Below are 21,687 nucleotides of genomic sequence, written 5' to 3'. Positions count from 1 at the left end.
TCCCACGCTAGCGAATAAGGCAAATATTCCTCAAGCTGCTCCCTAGGGAATGTGCCCATGTCTACATGAACATAGACACATGGAATAATTTCAGTTTAGTGTCCCACTCGGTCAAGCACTCTACGACATCTCTATGTTCTATGAGGGCTTGCTCGGTTGCTATCTCATGCAAACTTCTAAGGGTTTCCTTAGGCTTTAGCATAGCTGGGGGCTCATGCCTAGATGAGCAAGATTTATCAATGCCAAGATTGCTTATGCCTTCGAGGTTTTCATGTTTCTCATGAGGCTTTATGGTAGTTGTGTCATGGTTCTCCTCGAATGTGACCGGCGTGGTCTTAGCATCCTGTTGTGACAGTGTTGTATCCACTCTTGATTGATCAATGAGAGTTTCTCTATCGGTGGATTGAGTGTCGCAAGAAATAGTTGACCGTAATTGTTGCTTTGATTTATCAGAACACATGGATGTGTCTGAGATTTCACCGCTGTTAGGAGAGATGGAAATGGCTTTATCTATGGATGAACTAGACACTTTGTTCATCATCTCTTCAGTACTCTTGGTCCCAATCTTCTTGTCGTCTGCAGTAGCTTGCAACTGTCATTGTTTTCTTCTCTTTTTCTTGGGCACTAGAGGTGTATCCTTTAAGGACTCAGGGTCCTGAACTAGGTCAGTAGTTGATGTGCTTGGTTGGGCCTTAGCATTCTCTTTCTGTGGCATGTCAGCATGGGATTTTGCTACAGCCTCACTAGGTTGAATAGCCTTGCTAGGTTGCAAGGGTTCAACTACCTCTCTTTTTGGAGAGTCTAGCTGTCCAGCTAATTCTCCTCTGTTCAGCCCCACATTCGATTGCGTTGACAGTTGCTCCTAGTTAGGCATTTGCTCTAGATTTTTGTCCTTATCTATTAGAACTTGTCTCCATTGCTTCTTGTCAAGGTGAGTGTTGTGTTTAGAGTTGTTGTTCTCTTGCTCTGGAGGTTTGGGTGACTCTATTATAGAACCATGAGACGGTTTAGGGTTTTTGTCATGTAGGCTTGGAAGAAACCAATTGAAGAAGTCAGGGTTGTATTGATGGGAAGCATAGAGATCTAGGATTGCAGGGTCTTGAGTGAGGCAGAAGACATATGCGCTGACATCAAGTACCATGCTCCCTACTCCTAGCCTGCTAGCCACGTGTAGATCTTCTTCTAGAAGCACTTTATCATACAAGGGATGTTTTTGGACAGTGGTAGAAAGCTGGACATCATGGACAGTTGCCAACACTCTCAATGAGGTCGGGGCAACATATGTGGAATCATGTATTGATGTCCAAAGGGCTTTCCTTTCCTCGGCAAGTGTCATTAGTCGGTGGCCAATTTTGGCTACCAAACTTTGGTTGGAGTACCAATTTTGTGCAAAGGTACCTTGTTCCGTTTTCATTTGATTGCTTCAAGCTTTTCCTTGTTTGTCTCACATAGAGCTGTATAAAATGAGGGTGTCAAGCGCAATTCTCTAGCTGTGGCTTTTGGGATGTCCTTCATGACCTCTTCAACAATAACTGCATAGCAAAAACAAACATGTTGTTGCTCATACCAAGTCATTGGTTTAGCTATGAGCTTTGCGTGCTCTGGTGTTGGCCTTCCAATGTCCACATGAACACATGCATGTGTGATGGCTGTCAGCTTGTGATCAAGCTTCACCATGCACTTCATCTCTGGTTCATTGGTCAGATGAGCCATTTCTTTGGCCAAATATTCAAGAGATTTATCCTCAAGCCTAGGCTTTAGGTGCTTTGGAGGATTGGAGGTGTAAAGGATGTTTGTTGTGACATCTCTTCCAAAGGTGAATTGCTAAGGACATGTTCCGCAATGGGTGTTGTCATGGCCAAAGGTTGTGACTACTATGGTCCCTGATTGGACGTAGTGGTGGCTAGTTCACTGGACTGGCTACCATTGGTAGACTGCGTGTCAAGTCCTTAGGCAGATCAGAAGTGGTCATGTCTTTTGTTTCCCTTTGTGCATTCACTTGTGCAAGTTGAGCAGCAACACGAGGCTACTGCTACCGTGCTTCCTATGTCCATTTAGGTGAAGAGGATGTAGGAGATTTGGGACTCCTACGTGGGCTTGGCATTGACTGGAGAATTTGCTCGTGATTGTTAGACAATTCTATCATTAGCTTTGTTGAGCAATCAGCCTTATCATGAGCAATGTTGTGCCTATGGTGCTCATTATCCTCTAGGGAAGTCAAAGGCTCCTTGGGCACTAGTGGACCTTGTGCATGCTCGATAGCTACCTCTGATATCTGCTTGCTAAGCACGCTAGGCTGAGGATCTACTTTTTGATAGGTCATGTTTGGTTTCTTGATTTCAATCGTGAGGGGCTCAATCACTCCAACATTTTTGATTCGAGATTTGGATTTTCGTTTAGGTTTCCTCCTATGCCTCTTTGCTTTTGACATAATTTGGGCTTCTGGCAGAGGTGGTTTAGCAGGTGTTTTTGGCACCCAAATCCCTTGGTTGCCTGCATAATACCCTTGAGCATGAAGCAATGTCATGGATATCCATCGCAGCATTGTGCTAGCTCTCCATCGATGCCTTCGTCTATAAGGTTTGGCTTGTATGTGGTAAAGGTCGTTCATGACAATGCCACATATTCATTGGCTGAATTGGATGGAACAAACATGAAGATACCCATAGCTGGAAAAAGAATCAAGCTCTTCAAACGAAGAGGAAGTTCAACATATGAGTTAGAAGACTTGGATATAATTCAAGAGCATGAAGACATAGAGGAAGAAAAAGAGGCAGAACATGAAGACATTGACATGGCAGAAGATAGTTCTTCTAACACTGTAGATCCGTATAAGACTTTGGCACATGCTAGAGGATGTGCAGGTTAGGAGGGGGTGGATGTCATGCTGCTACGCACACATCGTGTGGAAAACTCTAGAGTGTGGCTTCCTTATAGATTTAGAGAGCCAATACCACTTTAGGCATTAGTGTTAGTGTCCATGGTTCAAAAATATTAGATTTTTGGACAAGTTTTAGCCCATTTTTTATATTTTAGATATTATCTCTTGTAAAAATCCATAAATTTGTAGACAACTTCTAGATTAGGATAACATATAAAAGAAAGCATGTAGCTTTTAGCTAATTTGAGAGAATTTTATGTAAAAAGAAAGATTAGCAAAATCGTGTGACGCACGATCGCTATTTTCAGGTAGTGAACAACACTCTAAAGTGGGAGATGAAGAGGAAGTGATCTAGCAGAATTCCGGTTAGGTGTGCCAGTATTTTAACCCCTTTCGAAGCCAATGGAAGCATCAGATTGGTGATCTAAGAAACATAGAGGAATGTATTATTTTATACATGTTTTTGTCTATTAGAGTTTTACTTCTCATAATGCAAAAATAAACTAACAAGCTTCATCTCTGTTAGTATTCTTCTACATTTTCTATTTCTTTTTGTGAGTATTTTTCTACGTGTTCTTTTTCTTCAAACCCCTTCTCTTCTGTCTACTCCTCTCCCTGAATCTGCCTTCACCTTGCTGTCTCTTACCCTTGTGGTGGACTTTTGACATCGAACACTCCGACACCATGTTAGGGAAAGTTTATACTATCATCAAAGGTGAATTTCGAAAGATATTTGGGCTAATTTGCGGATGATATCTTCAGTCATATTCAGAGAATTAGCTACAGTATTGTTCTTTTAATTCATTTCTTACTCTACAGAAGACATCTTGTCAAAATATGCAAGTATTATGCGCCCTTATGGCAGGGCAATGTTTATAGATCATTCATAGATGCTTTAAGTTGAATTAAGAGGAGCTTTTTCTCTTACTTCTTGGCTGTGGTAACTTATCCTTATCAGGAACTCAATTTGAAGCTCTCTTGAAGCAAGTCTCTTTGCCCTACAAGCCTTGTAATTGACTCATAAGCTTTTTTTTAACAGTCTACATTGAATGTAATCATGCTAAGTTGATTCATGCTATGGCATCATGTATGAATGATGGGATGTAGAGTTTTTTATGATACATGACAACATATTGTACTTGATTTTATAATTTGTGATTGCTCTTACAATCAAGAAAACAAGCTTGATTTGACTTAGAACTTATGGGGTAATACTCTTGTGATCTTTGCTAAGAACATGCATTTGGAAGCTCTATTAACATCTTCAAGAACTTGGCTTGAAACCTTCAACCCTTCTCTTATCTCTACCATCTCCCGAGTCTAAGCTCTTGAACCCCCATACATTCTTCTCTCTCAAACCCCTGTGATTGACCATGAAGTACCTCTTGAACCTTTAAACATTGACTATAATCTACTTATCTCTTGAAGACACATCTCCATCTATCTTGTCTAGTTTTCCTGCCAAACCCCTGTGGTGACCTTAAACCCTACACACTGCGACAGCAGGTCATGGTAGCATTGAGGCTGTTTGAGGTGAAAGTGAGGGCTTGTGCTAAGGTAGTAGTATGGAGGTTAGATATGATAGGAAATTCGTAGTGACCATGGGTGTTTGTAGCAAAATCTACTCCTACCCTACGAGGATACGCCATGGAGGTGGGGTTGTTTCTCTCAGAGGAAGGGAGGGTATTACAAAAAGCTATCCAGGAGAACACAATGTCGTCATCACAAATGCGTCTCCATCACAGTGGCTGGCACTCGTATCCAGTCATAGACCGAGCTACTTCAAAAACCTTATTTTTCCAATACTTCGCATCCTTGGTGCCCTAGAGGGTGGGATTCTTCTCTCCTCTTCCACTACTTTAACAGGAAGGACTCTGCACATGCCGTTGGGGAGGAGGAAGCTGAAGTTAAAGGATTGCTTCTCTTTTTCTTGTCTCTCCAAGACTACGAGTTTTGCATGGAAGCTAGCCTGCAGGTCACCTGGGCGTGGTGGAAGAGGTGCGGACAATTGTGCCATAGGCTTGGCCCTTAATCTCTGTCTGGCTTGTTCCACCATTTTCTTTCTCTTTTCCCTCATGGCTATTTTTCTTTCCATGGATGTGTCTGTCAACTACTTTTCTTCATAATGGGGTGAAGGGGGTTGTGGGATTACTTGTTCTTCGAATGTGCCCATGTTAAATTGCAGTTTAGCTTCACCCCTTTGGCGATCTTCTTGTTGTACCTCCTCTACAAACCCCAGTACATCAGTCTCTTGGGGGGTTAGGCCGGCCAACAACAGATACTTGCATTGTTCATCAAGGCTCATCTCAAGTACAATATATTGTGGTGGCATGTGTAGCCCTACTTGCAGAGCTCTGCATGCTATGCTCAGCTTCTTCTTTACCACCTCAAGGGACTCCCCTTCCTCCCTGTGAGTGCCATCCATCAAAGTATTCAGGAAAGCTCATTGTTGAGTATTGAAGCCCACTTGGGCAACCTCTGCTCTGCTTTCTGCTAGGACTTTCTCTTTTTCCACAAGATCCAGGTGATGCGCCAAGGTCTAAACTCTTTGTTCATTTTGGCCTGCGCACTCTTCGGCTCTCTTTTTCATCTCCTCCATACTTTCTCCTTGTCTTTGTACCAGGGTCATGAGTCTTTGCTCTTGGTCTTCCAATTCCTTGCTCATTCTCTCCTGCACTTTTCTTTCAAGGCTCAACTTTTCGGTCATGGTTTCCATCTCTTTGTGGTGGTTGTGCTCCTATTATTGCTTCCTTTCTTCTTCCCTTGCGGCAAGCTCTTCCATGTCTCATTTGATCCAATCTATTTTCACTACCAACTCCTTATGTTGTACGATTAAAAGTTCATATTCTCTCTGCGTTTTCACTAGCTCTTGATTTTCATCTTTGAGTCGTTGTCCCCAACTTTCCTCCTTGTTATCTTTGGCCTTTAGTTTCTGTTTTAGATCAAATATCTCCTTTTGTTGCATAGCTATTTACCTCATCTTTTCAAGCTGGAAGGTTGCCACTGACTCCTTTTCTGCTTCCAACTCCGCCACCACTATCTTTATTTCCTCCTTTGCCTTCTCTAGTTGAGAGAGCAATTCAGCAACATATTCATCATGGTTTGCTGGTGGCATCATAGTAGTAGGGATTGGAGTGGTCGAAGCTTCCATCTTTTGGCGTTTCGAATCATGCCTAGACTTGGCATCTGTGGCCAATCTTTTCTGCCCCAGTGACCGTAGTCTCCACACTCTTTCCTTGGGGCAATTCCTTATTAATGAAGTACTGCATCGAGGCCACAAAATTGTTTGCATCGATGCTCGTAGGGATACTTGGAGTGAGAGTGGTTGCCTCGTTGGTGGCCATCGAGAGGGGCGGGGGATGGGATGGATGGGAGCCTTGCCCTTGCCTCCGATGACCACATGCAATATGACTTCGGGTACACGAGTGCTTGAGCCAGGTCTCTCATCCCTAGGCGGACTTGAATCCCCTAGGTCATCAAGTCGACTTTGTTGTTCTATGGGCCGATGAATTGCTTCAACCATGTCTTCCTCCTCCTTTCTCCTCAACTCCACCTCCTTTTTTGCAGCTCTTCTCTCTCTCTCTTCCTCTGTTTTCCTTGATTCTTCTACTAGCCTTTCAGCTTCTTCCTTCTCTTTCTTCTTCCTCTCTTTAGCCTCTTTTTCCGACTCCTTCTTAGCTTTCTCTTTCAACTCCTCTGCCTCTTGATTTTTCTTCTTCTCCCTCTCTTCTCCCTCTCTTCAACCTCTCTTAGGGATTTTCTTTTGGCTCTCTCTAGATCTTATTTTTCCTTCTTCCTACCCTCATCCTGTTTCTTCTTTTGAGCTATCTTTTTAGTTGGTTTCTTTGCTTTTTTCCTTCTAGATTGAGCCTCTTGATCCTCCTTCTCTATCTCAGTTTTTGTCCTGTCGCTCGATGGCTCTTTCTCTTGGTGGATCGATGACCTATCTGGAGTTTCATCCGCTCCTTCTTCTCTTTGCTGAGCTTCTTTTACAACCTCCTAGATGATGGCTATTAGCACACTTCCATATCCGATGAAAGAGGCTTTCAAGGAAGGTCTCTTTCTATCGGTACTTTTAGAGGATGGGGATTCTCCACCTATCTGTTGCCCATGGCTAGTGCTTTGGCTACTTGGTCTATAGTCTTGCACACGTAGTTGTTCCAGTCTACCTCATCCAAGGTGTGGGCTGCCACATTCTCCAACACACGCACACTGATTCGATGCATGAGGGAGTTATAGTGCTAGTTGGGAGAAGAGTGAGTGCACCAATTTCGCTTGCATGTGGGCCTCAACATCAGGGATATCCTATATGCTAATGCCATCATTTGTCAAAACATCCTCCCTCTTCATCTTTAGCATAGCATACACATCTCTCTTATGTTTCTTCTCCACCTTAGGTTTCAACCTCAGTGCCTTCTCCACCAAGCCCTGGTTCAATGGCACGTGCACCTGTTTAGCAGTCTCCCCTCTTTCCATAGTCATCATTCTATATTCTTGCTCGGGGTTGTACGTTCTTAGAAATTCCACACACTTTGTGTGGTCAGGCTCCTACGCAAACTTCTCTAGGTTCTTCCACAGATTACACTGTTCCACCACTCTCTTTACAGCCTCCTCCTTGGCTACCACCTTCTCGAGGTTGTGGATACTCAGGAATTTTAGATGATCATAAGCACGGTTTTCTTAGTTAATGTCGTATTGTGTCCTCTCCTCCTCCTTGAAAGGGAGTTGGTGAGCACGATCTTGCTGCGACATCTTTCGTTCCTGTCATGAACTATCATTCCCATTAGTGCTTCCAAAACAGTTATTTGCTAGAAAGAAAGACTTCATGTTTGTTGACTGAAAACATTTAAGCTCCAACATAAACTTTCCTTCTAGACTTTTCACGCTTTATTTCAATATTTTTGTGACATTTTTCCTCAATCGCAAGTTAACATGTTTCTTTCCTTTCTGTGTTTTAGTGTAGACTAAGGTTTTCACGACAATGTGTTTTTTCTTATGGGTTTATGCGTTTGCTTGATTTTGATTGGTTCTGATTTGACTCACCTTACCCCCTTCCCTTCCAGATTTGAGAAGAATCCTTCCTAGGATTGAAGGCTAGCAGGCCAAGGGCATTCAACATACAGGTTGAGTGTTTACTTTTGCATGAGCCAAGAATAGAAGTCTCGATTGTACTCCAACTGAGCTTCGTGGTCCAGATCGAAGGGTTGGCTACCTACGTGTGTGATGTAAGTGAGGACATATGTTAGGAAGTCACCGGAATCGATATGGCTAGCAATATGTAACTCTTCCTTGATCAGGAGAGGCGATCAAGGTAAAGGTGTCCTTTGATGTGCTCTTCCATGGTCGACCATAAGTAGTTGTTAACACCCTATACAAAGTTGGAGGGACATAAGTTGGGTCATACTCCGATGTCTTGATTGCGCGTCACTGCTCAGCATTGGGTCATTATTTGGCATCCTTTGAGTTCCCATTATAATTGAAGAGTGTATCAGTTCCATAAGAATGGGGATTCGATTTCAACAAGCTGTTTCAACTCCTCTATTTCTTGGTCAATGATAGCAAAAGTAGCTCGCTTATCGTATGACGTAATGAGACACTATTTGATGGCTTGCTCTCTAGATATCTCAGTGATGAGCAACTTTGCAGTAACTGAGTAGGGTGCTTTAACAAATGCGCATTCGAATGTGTCCCATGAACAAGGCATCGTACGAACTTTGATTGCTAAGGGCTCTTGCAATAGGTCCAAGTCCAAGCGGTCATAGCTCAAAGCCAGCGACATGAATGTGGCATCTAAGAATCTAAGGCAAGCAATCATGTCATCCCCTGTGTCTTTGACTAGATTTGGCCAATGTCAAGAATGATTTCCACTCATAGGAGGTCCTAAGGCTTATGGGTGGTTGGGATTTGACAGAACTATAGAGTTTGGCAACATATGGTTGTGATTCGATTGTTCTTGAGATTGGGGTTGGGCCCCTTGCACAACGAGCCTAAGAGTGCATATGATCGGCCCCCATATGGGCTTAGTTTGGCAGTAGTGGGCTGTAATTGTGGTTTGCCAATGTGGATCCAATGATCGTGGGTTAAGACATTGAAGTTTGCTCCCTCATCGATCAAGGCGTTGAAAGTGCATGTCTGCTTGGCAATGACCATGATGTAGAGGTAAGCAAGTTCTACGGCTTCCTCATCTTCATTGACAATCTCTGTGATTGTGGCTACTAGTACCTTGATAGGGGGCTCTAACATCGGTGGTTCATGCAGAGGATGCGTGGGAGGGTAGTACTTCTTGATGCGACTGCCATTGAAGAAGCCTATGCCCTCGCCTTTTAGAGTCTCAAGTTCGACATTACCAGCTCGGCTGATGGCACGAACCTTGAAAGTCCCTAGACCTTTAAACTTCATTTTCTCTTTATGCCCCTTAACGGAGTACAAGAGTACTAGTCTCCCTGTTCAAAGTCATGCTACTTGACATGCTTGTCAAACCAACTTTTGTGTCATGCTTTCTCGCATAGGAGCGCATGGATAGCTAGAAGTCGAGTTTTCGAGAGGCGTTCGAGTTCAACTAGACATTCCATCCATGCTTCCTTCCCTTCCCATCGTTCATGAAGTGCGATCCTCAGGCTAGGAATAAAGAACTCTACAGGTAGAATTGCTTCAATTCCATAGGTCAACCTAAAAGGCGTCTAGCCTACAACCATTTTATAGGCTGTGTTGTAAGCCCACAAGGCTGCCATCAACTTGTTATCCAAGTCACTGCACAAAGCAAAGACTACCTCGGTCAGGATGTTACTAGAATTTTATTTGTGGATTCCGCTTGGCCGTTTGCATGAGGGTAGTATGGCGATGATTTCTAATGGATAATTAGAAAGGTGAATAGAAGATGCGCAATCACTTCATTAATGAAGTTTGTGCCCTGGTCACTAACTAGTTCGATGGGGCAGTCGAATCGTGAGATTACCTGCTCCCATAGGAACTTGGTAGTCATTCTAATATCATTCTTTCTCGTAGCTCTTGCTTCTACCCATTTTGTAAGATAGTCAGTGGCTACAATGATGTACTTGGCTTGCAAGTATTGTGCCATAGGACTAATGAAGTCAATTTCCCATTTTTTGAAGGGTTGTCGTGCAATTATTAGGGTTAGCTCCATCTGATCCTTGTGAATCGGGACCTTTGTCCCACTGACACTCGTCACATTGCTTAACGAATCATGCCACCAAAGTTGAGACTGCAGCACCTTGCGAGCTGCCATATCTCCGGGCCTATAAAGCTATTAGCATATAAGTCTTACCCTAGCCTATATAGTTGGCCTACTATCAAAACTGATAGGGTTGGATCTTGAGGATACGTCACCTAAGTCGAGCTTTCTCCATCAGTCGTTCAAGTAGTCCATGCTCAAGCACTTGGACTATGTTGTCTACCCAATATGGCGTCAAGTCGACTAGAAATAAATCTCTCTTGCTGGATAGGCTAAACAAGTGCGTGTCTAGCAACTCATCGGCAAGGCCTTATCCAGTGGCCTCTCCCGTGGGGATGTGTGACATGTGGCCAGTCATATAGTGTTGCTTTCCTTTTCATACAACCACGGAGAAGTCAAATTCTAAGAGCAAAAGGAGCCATCGAGCTATGCATCCTATAGCACAAGGTTTGTTTACTAAATATAGCAAGGCTTGATGGTCCATAAGGAAAGTGAAAGGCGTGGCTAATAAATAATCCCAAAATTTCTTCATGGTAAATACCATGGCCAAACCTTCTCTTTCTATCATTGAGTAGTTCATCTCGGTCTCAGTGAGTTGTCGGCTAGAAAAGCCCACTAGATAGTCGAGATTGTGTTCACCAAGTTGGCACAACACTGCCCCCACATTGAATTTCAAAGCATCAATATGCACATGGAAGGTAATGGTCCAATCTGGGGCTCGTAGAATCGGTGCGATGGTCAAAGCCTTTTTCAATTCCTAATATGTGCATTGGCATTCTTCAGTCCATTTGAATATAATCAACGGTTTGTACAAAGGTCTAGCAATCAATGCATAATTCAAAACAAACCGCCGATAATACCCCGTATGACCTAAGAAGCATTGAACTCCCTTATAGTTGGTTGGGGGTGGAAGATCAACAATGACCCTGACTTTCAAAAATTCTGTGACAATGCCGTTCTTCGACACCACATGCCCTAGGATGCATCCGTGCTTTATCCAAAGCTGGCACTTTAAGGGATTCAAAGAGAGACGATATATGCGACACCGTTCAAAAACTGCTCTAAGTGTTCTCTCCAGGTCGAGTGAACACACAAGTTGTCTACAAAGACTTCTAACTCTTTCCTTACCATGTCTTTAAATATAGTGCACATAAGGCGTCTTACCCTTGCCTATATAGCTAGCCTGTTATCAACCGATAGGGTTGGATCTTGAGGATAAGTCACCTAAGTCGAGCTTTCTCTATCGCTCGTTCAGGTAGTCCATGCTCAAGCACTTGGACTATGTCGTCTGCCCAATATTGCGTCAAGTGGACTCGAAATAAATCTCTCTTGTTGGATAGGCTAAAAAAATGTGACTCTGGAAACTCATCAGCAAGGCCTTGTCAACGGCCTCTGCCATGGGGATGCGTGACATGTGGTCGATCATATAGTGTTGCTTTCCTTTTCATACAACCACGGAGAAGTCAAATTCTAAGAGCAAAAGGAGCCATCGAGCTATGCATCCCCTATAGCACAAGGTTTGTTTACTAAATATAGCAAGGCTTGATGGTCCACAAGGAAAGTGAAAGGCGTGGCTAATAAATAATACCAAAATTTCTTCACGCCAAATACCATGGCCAAATTCTTCTCTTTCTATCGTTGAGTAGTTCATCTCAGTCTCTATGAGTTGTCAGCTAGCAAAGTTCATTGGATAGTTGAGATTGTGTTCTCCAGGTTGGCACAACACTACCCCCACAACGAATTTTGAAGCATCAGTATGTATGTGGAAGGTAATGGTCCAATCTGGGGCTCATAGAATCAGTGCGGTGGTCAAGGCCTTTTTTAATTCCTCATATGTGCATTGGCATTCTTTGGTCCATTCAAATATAATCAACGGTTTGTACAGAGGTCTAGCAATCAATGCATAATTCAGCACAAACCGCCGATAATACCCCATATGACCTAAGAAGCATTGAACTCTCTTATAGTTTGGTTTGGGGGTGGAAGATCAACAATGACCCTAACTTTCCAAAATTTTGTGGCAATGCCATTCTTCGACACCACGTGCCCTAGGATGCATCCGTGCTTTACCCACCAGAACTGGCCTTTTAAGGGATTCAGAGAGAGATGATATAGGTGACACCGTTCAAAGACTGCTCGGAGTTTTTCTAAGTGTTCTCTCCAGGTCGAGTAAACACACAAGTTGTCTATGAACACTTCTAACTCTTTCCTGAGCATGTCTTTAAATATAGTGCACATAAGGCGTCTTGCCCTAGCCTATATAGCTGGCGTGCTATCAACCAATAGGTTTGGATCTTGAGGATAAGTCACCTAAGTCGAGCTTTCTCTATCGCTTGTTCAAGTAGTCTATGCTCAAGCACTTGGACTATTTCATCTTCCCAATATGGCGTCAAGTGGACTCGAAATAAATCTCTCACTAGATAGGCTAAAAAAGTGCACGTCTGGCAACTCATGGGTGAGGCCTTGTCCAGCAGCCTCTTCCGCGGGGATGCGTGACATGTGGTCGATCATATAGTGCTACTTTCCTTTTCACACAACCACAGAGAAGTCAAACTCTAAGAGCAAAAGGAGCCATCGAGCTATGCATCTTATAGCACAAGGTTTGTTTACTAAATATAGCAAGGCTTGATGGTCCACAAGGAAAGTGAAAGGCGTGGCTAATAAATAATGCCAAAATTTCTTCACGGCAAATACCATGGCCAAACCTTCTCTTTCCAATCGTCGAGTAGTTCATCTCAGTCTCAGTGAGTTATCGGCTAGCAAAGCTCACTAGATAGTCGAGATTGTGTTTGCCAAGTTGGCACAACACTCCCCCCACAACAATTTTCAAAGCATCAATATGCACGTGGAAGGTAATGGTCCAATCTAGGGCTCATAGAATCGGTGCAGTGGTCAAAGCTTTTTTCAATTCCTCATATGTGTGTCGGCATTCTTCAGTCCATTCAAATATAATCAACAGTTTGTACAGAGGTCTAGCAATCAATACATTATTCAGCACAAACCGCCGATAATACCCCATATGACCTAAGAAGCATTGAACTCCCTTATAGTTGGTTGAAGGTGGAAGATCAACAATGACCCCGACTTTCAAAAATTCTGTGGCAATGCCGTTCTTCAACACCACGTGCCCTAGGATGCATCTGTGCTTTACCCAGCACTGGCACTTTAAGGGATTCAAAGAGAGACGATATAGGCAACACCGTTCAAAGACTGCTCAGAGTTTGTCTCAGTGTTCTCTCCAGGTTGAGTGAACACACAAGTCGTCTATGAAGACTTCTAACTCTTTCATAAGCACGTCTTTAAATATAGTGCACATAAGGCATCTTTCCCTAGCCTATATAGCTAGCCTGCTATCAACTGATAGGGTTGGATCTTGAGAATAAGTCGCCTAAGTCGAGATTTCTCTATCGCTCATTCAGGTAGTCCATGCTCAAGCACTTGGACTATGTCGTCTGCCCAATATGGCGTCAAGTAGACTTGAAATAATCTCTCTCGTTGGATAGGCTAAACAAGTGCGCGTCTGGCAACTCATCGGTAAGGCCTTGTCTAGCGGCCTCTCCCGTGGGGATGCGTGACATGTGGTCAGTCATATAGTGTTGCTTTCCTTTTCATACAACCACAAAGAAGTCAAATTCTAAGAGCAGAAGGAGCCAACGAGCTATGCATCCTGTAGCACAAGGTTTGTTTACTAAATATAGCAAGGCTTGATGGTCCACAAAAGTGACAGGTGTGGCTAATAAATAATGTTGAAATTTCTTCATGGCAAATACCATGGCCAAACCTTCTCTTTCTATTGTCGAGTAGTTCATCTTGGTCTCATTGAGTTGTCAGCTAGCAAAGCTCACTGGATAGTCAAGATTGTGTTCACCAGGTTGGCATAACACTGCCCCCACAGCAAATTTTGAAGCATCAATATGCATATGGAAGGTAATGATCCAATCTGGGGCTCGTAGAATCGGTGCGGTGGTCAAAGCCTTTTTCAATTCTAAGAGCAGAAGGAGCCATCGAGCTATGCATCCTGTAGCACAAGGTTTGTTTACTAAATATAGCAAGGCTTGATGGTCCACAAGGAAAGTGAAAGGCGTGGCTAATAAATAATGTCGAAATTTCTTCATGGCAAATACCATGGCCAAACCTTCTCTTTCTATCGTTGAGTAGTTCATCTCGGTCTCATTGAGTTGTCAGCTAGCAAAGCTCACTGGATAGAGATTGTGTTTGCCAGGTTGGCATAACACTGCCCCACAATGAATTTTAAAGCATCAATATGCATGTGGAATGTAACGGTCCAATCTGGGGCTCATAGAATCGGTGTGATGGTCAAAGCCTTTTTCAATTCCTCATATGTGCGTTGGAATTCTTCAATCCATTCAAATATAATCAATGGTTTGTACAGAGGTCTAGCAATCAATGCATAATTCAGCACAAACCGTCGATAATACCCCATATGACCTAAGAAGCATTGAACTCCCTTATAGTTGGTTGGGGGTGGAAGATCAACAATGACCCTGACTTTCCAAAATTTCGTGGCAATGCACTTCTTCAACACCACGTGCCCTAGGCTGCATCCGTGCTTTACCCAAAACTGGAACTTTAAGGGATTCAGAGAGAGATGATATAGGCGACACTGTTCAAAGACTACTCGGAATTTGTCTAAGTGTTCTCTCTAGGTTGACTGAACACAGAGGTCTATGAAGACTTCTAACTCTTTCGTGAGCATGTCTTTAAATATAGTGCACATAAGGTGTTGAAAGGTGGCTAGAGCATTAGTCAGGGCATGACTATGTAGGCAAAGACCCCCCCCTCATGGGCGAATGTAGTTTTATGCCGATCGTTAGGACGCACCTACACCTAATTGTATCCAGAGAAATCATCTAGAAAACTGTAGGCCTCTTTGCCCGCCACTCTCTTGAGCATGTGCTCCGTGTATGACAATGGGTTGTTGTCCCTCTTAGTGGTAGCGTTCACCTTCATGTAATTGACACACAGTGTAATCTTTCTGTTTTTGTTCATTACAATGACTATGGGTGACACCGAGTCTGTGTGCTCAATTTCGTAGATGAATCTTGCTCTCATCAACTTGTCAATTTCTTCCTTGACTGCATGAGCATGTTTTGGATTCATAGGGTACAGTCGCTGCTTAACTGGCACTGCGTTTGGCGTCATGGGTATGTTATGAGTCACTACACTCGGATCTACCCCCCTTAAGCTCTTTTAAGGACCAAGAGAATATGTCTATATACTCTCGTAAGAGAACAACGAGACTTGTCTCCTCTTCCTCCGTCAAGTCGTCGACAATAAAGACAGGTCAAGGTGTCTCCCCTTCCTAGGCTAGGTTCACCTCCTTGACTTTGGCAGGTGTCCCTCAATGGGTTTGCTTGCTTGCCCTTGACGCTTGGCACCCAGCAAGATCACTACCATATCACCCTTCTTGAACTTTGTACAAGACCTCTGTACAAACCGTTGATTATGTTTGAATGGACTAAAGAATGCCAACGCACATATGAGGAATCAACAGTTTGTACAAGGTCTAGCAATCAATGGTTTATAAGCGTCCTTAGGCTATTTTGCCCTTTCTTCCTTTAACCTTTTGTGCCTCAGGTGGACGGGTAGGTCCCCCTTGGTACGTCTAGTCTTGGGAGGCCTAGGTATTTTTGGGTCACTCTTCAAACTCACTTCCGACTCAAAATCAAACTCCCCGTCTTTCTTAGAAGAGGTAGTCTCTCTCGATGGTCGCAGCTCAAAGGGTAACTCTATTCTAAGCATTGGCATGGTACTTGGTTGGGTTAGACCTGCTTGTTCAAAGTATATGGCTCCTATATGTTCCAACCAAGTGCAGTCACAATCCACACGCATGACCCCTCGCTCTATGCTGAAGGTGTTCTTTCTATGTGGCTTGGAATCTACTCAGATCTGTTCTATCTCTCATCCTTCAATGTCGTATTCTATGGTATCTATCTCACCCTCACTCTCGTCATTGAAGGAGTGGCAATCTTTGTATTCGTCATCGAAAGCATCTTCATCTGACCGCTCGTCGTCTCCTAGGTCTTGGTGTGTCTCGTGTCTTTGACCGGAGACTAGGGCCCAATTGTACATGAGGTTTAGGTCATGCACCCTAGTCCATTGCCACCTTGGTTCATCTAAGAGATCTTGGAGTGGCTTGAAATTTGCTATTGGATTGCTAGCTAGCTTGCGGTCAAATACTCCAAAAATCACCTAGAGTTCCCTCTTGTTGTTTGGCACTTTAAAAGTGATAGGGTTGGGTCTTCTATGAAGATTTCATGCCATCATGCAAACCGGCACCGAGGGTGTACCCTTGGGCTTGTCGATCATTTTAATGGCCTCTTCGTACTCCTCATTGTCTGAGAACATCAGGTCAATGGTAGCAAGGACATGCATCTAATCTCACTCGTCCTCGGGACATGGGATATACCAAGGGCCCATAGGATTTCTTGATATAAGCATCACCCTTAAGCATTGCAAAAATGGCATCGAGGTTGACTGGTGTTGTCTTCCAGGAGTTCATTTCTACCCTTTCGACTTCTATTCTATTGCATAGGAAGATGAGACATGAGAGAGCACTAGAAGGAGACTTGACGCTGAGTGAGCTTCTCATGAAGCGATTGCTAGACAACACAGTAGCATAACATAGCACTGCAACGTTAGTAACGTCACTACTAGCAAGGTTAGGGATAAACCAAGGCTCCAAGTGCTAGCCTAAGATACCAGTTGTCCCTAAGCAGCAGTAACAGCCCCACGACGATCCATACAACTTCATAGAGCAGTTCGAGCAGGTTTGCAAGGCCAATGGTCTCACTGACTTGACTCAGCGCTCTCAAGCATTCAAGCTTTGCTTAGACGATAAGGGTTGGACATGGTACATGAGTCTAGATGCCGCAAAGAGCGAGCGAACTTCAATGGCCTCAAAAACCTCTTCTCATTAAGAGATTTTTCGAGCCCGGATACTCTGACAACCTGCTAGTACGACTTATGAATGTCAAGCAGAAAGAAAAAGAGGACATCTGCGACTATGCCACGGACACCAACCAGGAATTGGCTAACATGAAAATGGAAATAGCCAAGATATAGGAGATGCTAAGACAACCAACGTAGCCACACATTCAATACGTGTACTATGTGGCAGAAACCACTTACTAGTTGAGTGTCAAGACTCCAGGTCGTCACGACACTGCGCTAGTTGTGGTAGGTTTGGTCACAACGTTGCACATTGTAGATTGCCTAGAAGACTTCCGTACTCACAACCATACAGTCAACCTTACCTAGCAAATAGGCCGCAAAAATTCTTCAAAAGGGGAGCTCCATTGGCCCTTCCCACACCAAACGACGTTAAGCTGCCTATTCCTAGAATGGACATAAATCCTACCAGAATACCTAGATCACCTAGTCCCTATGTGACCAACCCATCGAGCAATGCTCCAATCCACTTGAGGAAGAGACTTACATATACCCTTACATCTCATACAATGATGAGGGAAACGTAATCCTTATGGACTATCGACTAGTACCGGTGATGGCGTTAGGTAGAGGATAAGGTAGAGGCCTAGAAGGGCAGACCCAAGAACCAATCATGTGTTGGACTTGCAGTCACCCAGGACACGTCTCATCACGTTGTCCTGAAAGGGAGCAACAAAATAGAGACAATGCTGACCTAAGGTGCCCTGAGTGCAGAATCACTCATCTCTTCATTGACTATCCAAAGCAAAAACCATCCTCGAGTTTGGCTAGCATGCCATCCATCCTATTGGGGCTGTTCGGTGTGTCGAGAATCATGATGGGGAGGCTACACCTATCCCATTGCTTATCATGACTCGTGCACAAATGAAGCAGGCCAACATATCACTTCTAGGTCCTAGCAATCCTGCTAAACTTTCAAGCTTATTTCTGTTTCAACAACAATATTGAAAGTTTTGAAGTGCTCAAATATTTCATTCTTTTCCTTCATAAAATATACCCAAACTTTCCTAGGTCAATCATCAATAAAAAGAACAAAATACTTACTACAACCAAGGGATACATTCTAGGTAGGCATCCAAATATTTGTATGTACCACATCAAGAATATTCTTGCTTATATATCTGTCATGTAAAAATAGTTGCCTTTCTTGCTTTTCAAATTCAGGTGCTTCACAAACTTTATATAATTTTGCAACTTTAAATATAGGGAAATATGTAACCAATCATTCTAATTACATTAATTTTAGCATTTGTAGATTTCCATGTCCAATGTGTTCATGCCATATCTATTGGTTTGCAACCACACATTTGTCTTTAGTATACATAACAACATTTATAGTAGGAATTCTAGTATCCAAATTAAACATTGTGGCCAACTCTGCTTCCTTTTGCAAACAACTTGCACTTATTACTAAAGTCTTTAATAAAATAGCCCTTTGCATTAAATCTAACTTGCTACCCTTGCTCTAGCATTTGACCAATAGATACCAAAATCTTTATAATGGATGGCACATATAAAACATCTCGCAAATGCTTTATTTGACCATCATACAAGGACAAATAAAAATTTTCAATATGTGAAATTAGATGGCACAAATCATCACCATCTCTACATGATTTGGAATTTTTAAATCATGCATCTCTCCAAACCATTGTGTGTGACTAGTCATATGATTAGATGTACATGAATCAACATCACATGCCCCATTTCTTGTAACAACATTCATCATATATTGTATGACAAATGAATGCTCTTTTTTGTCATCGTTTTGAAGATAACGCATAATTTTCTTGCTATAACTTGTCACTACTACGAATGTCATCATTCTTGTTAAAAAATGGTTGCAATATGATCTATTCTTCAATTGTAATAGCAAACAATACTAGAATTTCTAGAACATCTATTTTACCATCCATCACTTCCTCTAGAACTCCCCCTAGATCTAGAATTACCATAGCCTTTCAAAATTTTCATGTCACCAAAATATTGATTTACCACCAACATGACTCATACCATGACCTCTTGAAGAGAATCTATCATGTCCCCTTCCTGAACTTGAGTAAAATTCTTGAACTTATTTGCAACTTCTTTTAGATAATTCACCCTACATGTTGATCTCTTCAATGATCATGAGAGAGACCAACTTGTTAAAATCTAGAAACTACTGTATATACACAAAAGTAACAAAAGATTTCCAAGCCTTCTCATTATTAAGGACCCAAAGTAGATGAAATCAAATCATCATCATCAGGCATTACATCAATAGCTATAAAGGAATTTGCAATGCTTCTCATGTTCAAAACATACTCTTTATATATATATTTGTCTTATTTCAAGGTATTCAACACTTGCTTGAGTTGAATCTTCCATGTCTTTGTAATTACTGAAAATATATTCTTAGAGATTGCCCAGCTACATGTGAAGTTTATACATTTTTTATATGCCCCAACATATTGTTATCAATGACTATAAACAACCATACATTATCTTTTTGTCTTTTGTATTCCATTCTTTTGATGCCTGTAATTCTTTTGCAATCACTGGATTACTTAGCTTTGTTCCTTTTCTTCACTTAACATGAACTTGTAGAGCCCTTTTTCAATGAGGAAGTTCATCACATGGGACTTCAATGATGAGTAATTATTATTGTCTAGCTTCTTGATGATAGGATTTCTATCATTCTCAACCATTACACAAAACTAAGTACTAGATAGCAAGAAACTCTTCTGTAACCTTTCATAAGATGTGCACTATAATAATTTGGGTAGCATTTTTTATTGACTCCTCAATAGTAAATATAATCTACAACATGTTTGCATATAAATCTTATGTTTGCTTAATGACAAACACCTTAGAGCTAACAAGCTTGAAATATGTAACCTCTACACGTGAGAACAAACTGACATAGCCGAAATTACATTATATCTTGAAATTGTTGTCCTCAACCCTATGGAGCTAAAATAGGCCTAAAATGACCTCAAATAGCCAAAAACACAATGGACAAGCCTGTAGAGTATACATTATTCTGCTTGCATACCAAAACTCATACTGCAATCTAAGATTTTTGCTCCACCCTATTTCTAATACCTCCACATCCACTAATCAATAAAAGTTTTTAATAGATTGCTTACTTGGTTGAATCATTGCTCCTTCTCCTTCACGTTAGCCTTCAAAAACAACCTCTCTCAATAGCGTTGCTCAGATGCCATGTCATGAATCATATGGTGGGGGGACTTACTTGAGCTGCTACATGAAACGCACACACCATACACAAGAGGAAGCTCACTCAAGAACACATGAAGAGAGATGGAGGCCAAAAAAATTTCTTGCTATTTTTTCTTTCTTCTTCCTCACACAATGCAATGCATACAAAGTATAGAGAATATACAATATAAAAGAAGATATCCTGCTACATCAAATAACACATAACTACCTATACTAATCAACTAGCACTATAACTATGTTAGCTATAGGTAGATGTAACTAATCAAATATAATAAGTGATAAGTTAGGGGGCATTTGACCACCAATGTGCTAAGCGTCACTACGCAGACCTATCTAACTAGGCAATCCATCATCAACGTCCACACATGTTGAGCTTGCTATCTCAACAGGTAATACTAACCTCATTTTTGGAAAGCAAAGCTGAAGAAGAAAAGAAACACAAGATTTTTAAGGATCAACTTTATGACATATGTGGTGAGATCTTCATCAAATTGGATTGGAGAGTGGGGGGACTTGCTTGAGCTGTTGTATGGAATAAACACACCACATACAAGAGGAAGTTCACTGAAAAACACAAGAAGTGAGATGGAGGCCAAAACGTTTTCTTGCTGGTTTTTCTTCCTTCTTCCTCACACAATGCAATGTATAGAAACTATAGATAAGATACAACATGAACAAAAGTGGTCTACTATGTCAAGCAATGCCTAATTGCCTATACTAATCAATTGGTGCTTAACTATGCCAGTTGTTGCTGTAGTTGCGAGTTGCTGCTATAGTTGCCAACTACTACTGTTGTAGTTGGTATAACTAACCAAATATAATAAGAGACCAATTAGCTGCCATGAGAGGATCATAATGACCATTGATGTGCTAAGTGTAGTCATGTAGACCCATCTAATTGGTGGTCAACTATCAATGTCTACACATGTTGAACTTGCCATCTCAATAGATAATACTAACCTCATTTTTGGAAAGAAAAGTTGAAGAAGAAAAGTGGCACAAGATTTTTAAGAATCATCTTTATGGAGACATGTGATGAGATCTTCATCAAATTGAATTTGATATACTTATATATTTCAAAAGCTATTATGTTCTAGTTGTATTATTTGAGAACCGAGGTTGCTCTTGTACAAATTGTATATTGTATCACTTTTTAGTTAGAAGAGAAGATTAAGCCCCTAAATGTATGCATGTAATAAAAGGACCGATCAAGATCCCAAGGGATAAGGTGCCCAACTTTTAGAAAGAAACGCTACAATTTGAGTCCATGTATAAAGGGTTGAATTTTGACTATTCTTCTTGTGTCAGAGAGTGTGTATTCATGTTGGTGTCCACATCAAAGGTGAAACAAGCTATATTCCATTATCCAAGTGCTTGCAACTTATTGAAGTAATAACTTCAAAATCCTCTTTAATAC

The sequence above is a fragment of the Lygodium microphyllum genome, chromosome 26 (assembly GCF_053477565.2).
Source record: "Lygodium microphyllum isolate KBCC chromosome 26, Lygodium_microphyllum_v1.1.10, whole genome shotgun sequence".
NCBI lineage: Eukaryota > Viridiplantae > Streptophyta > Polypodiopsida > Schizaeales > Lygodiaceae > Lygodium > Lygodium microphyllum.
Note: the sequence above shows the minus strand (reverse complement) of the source record.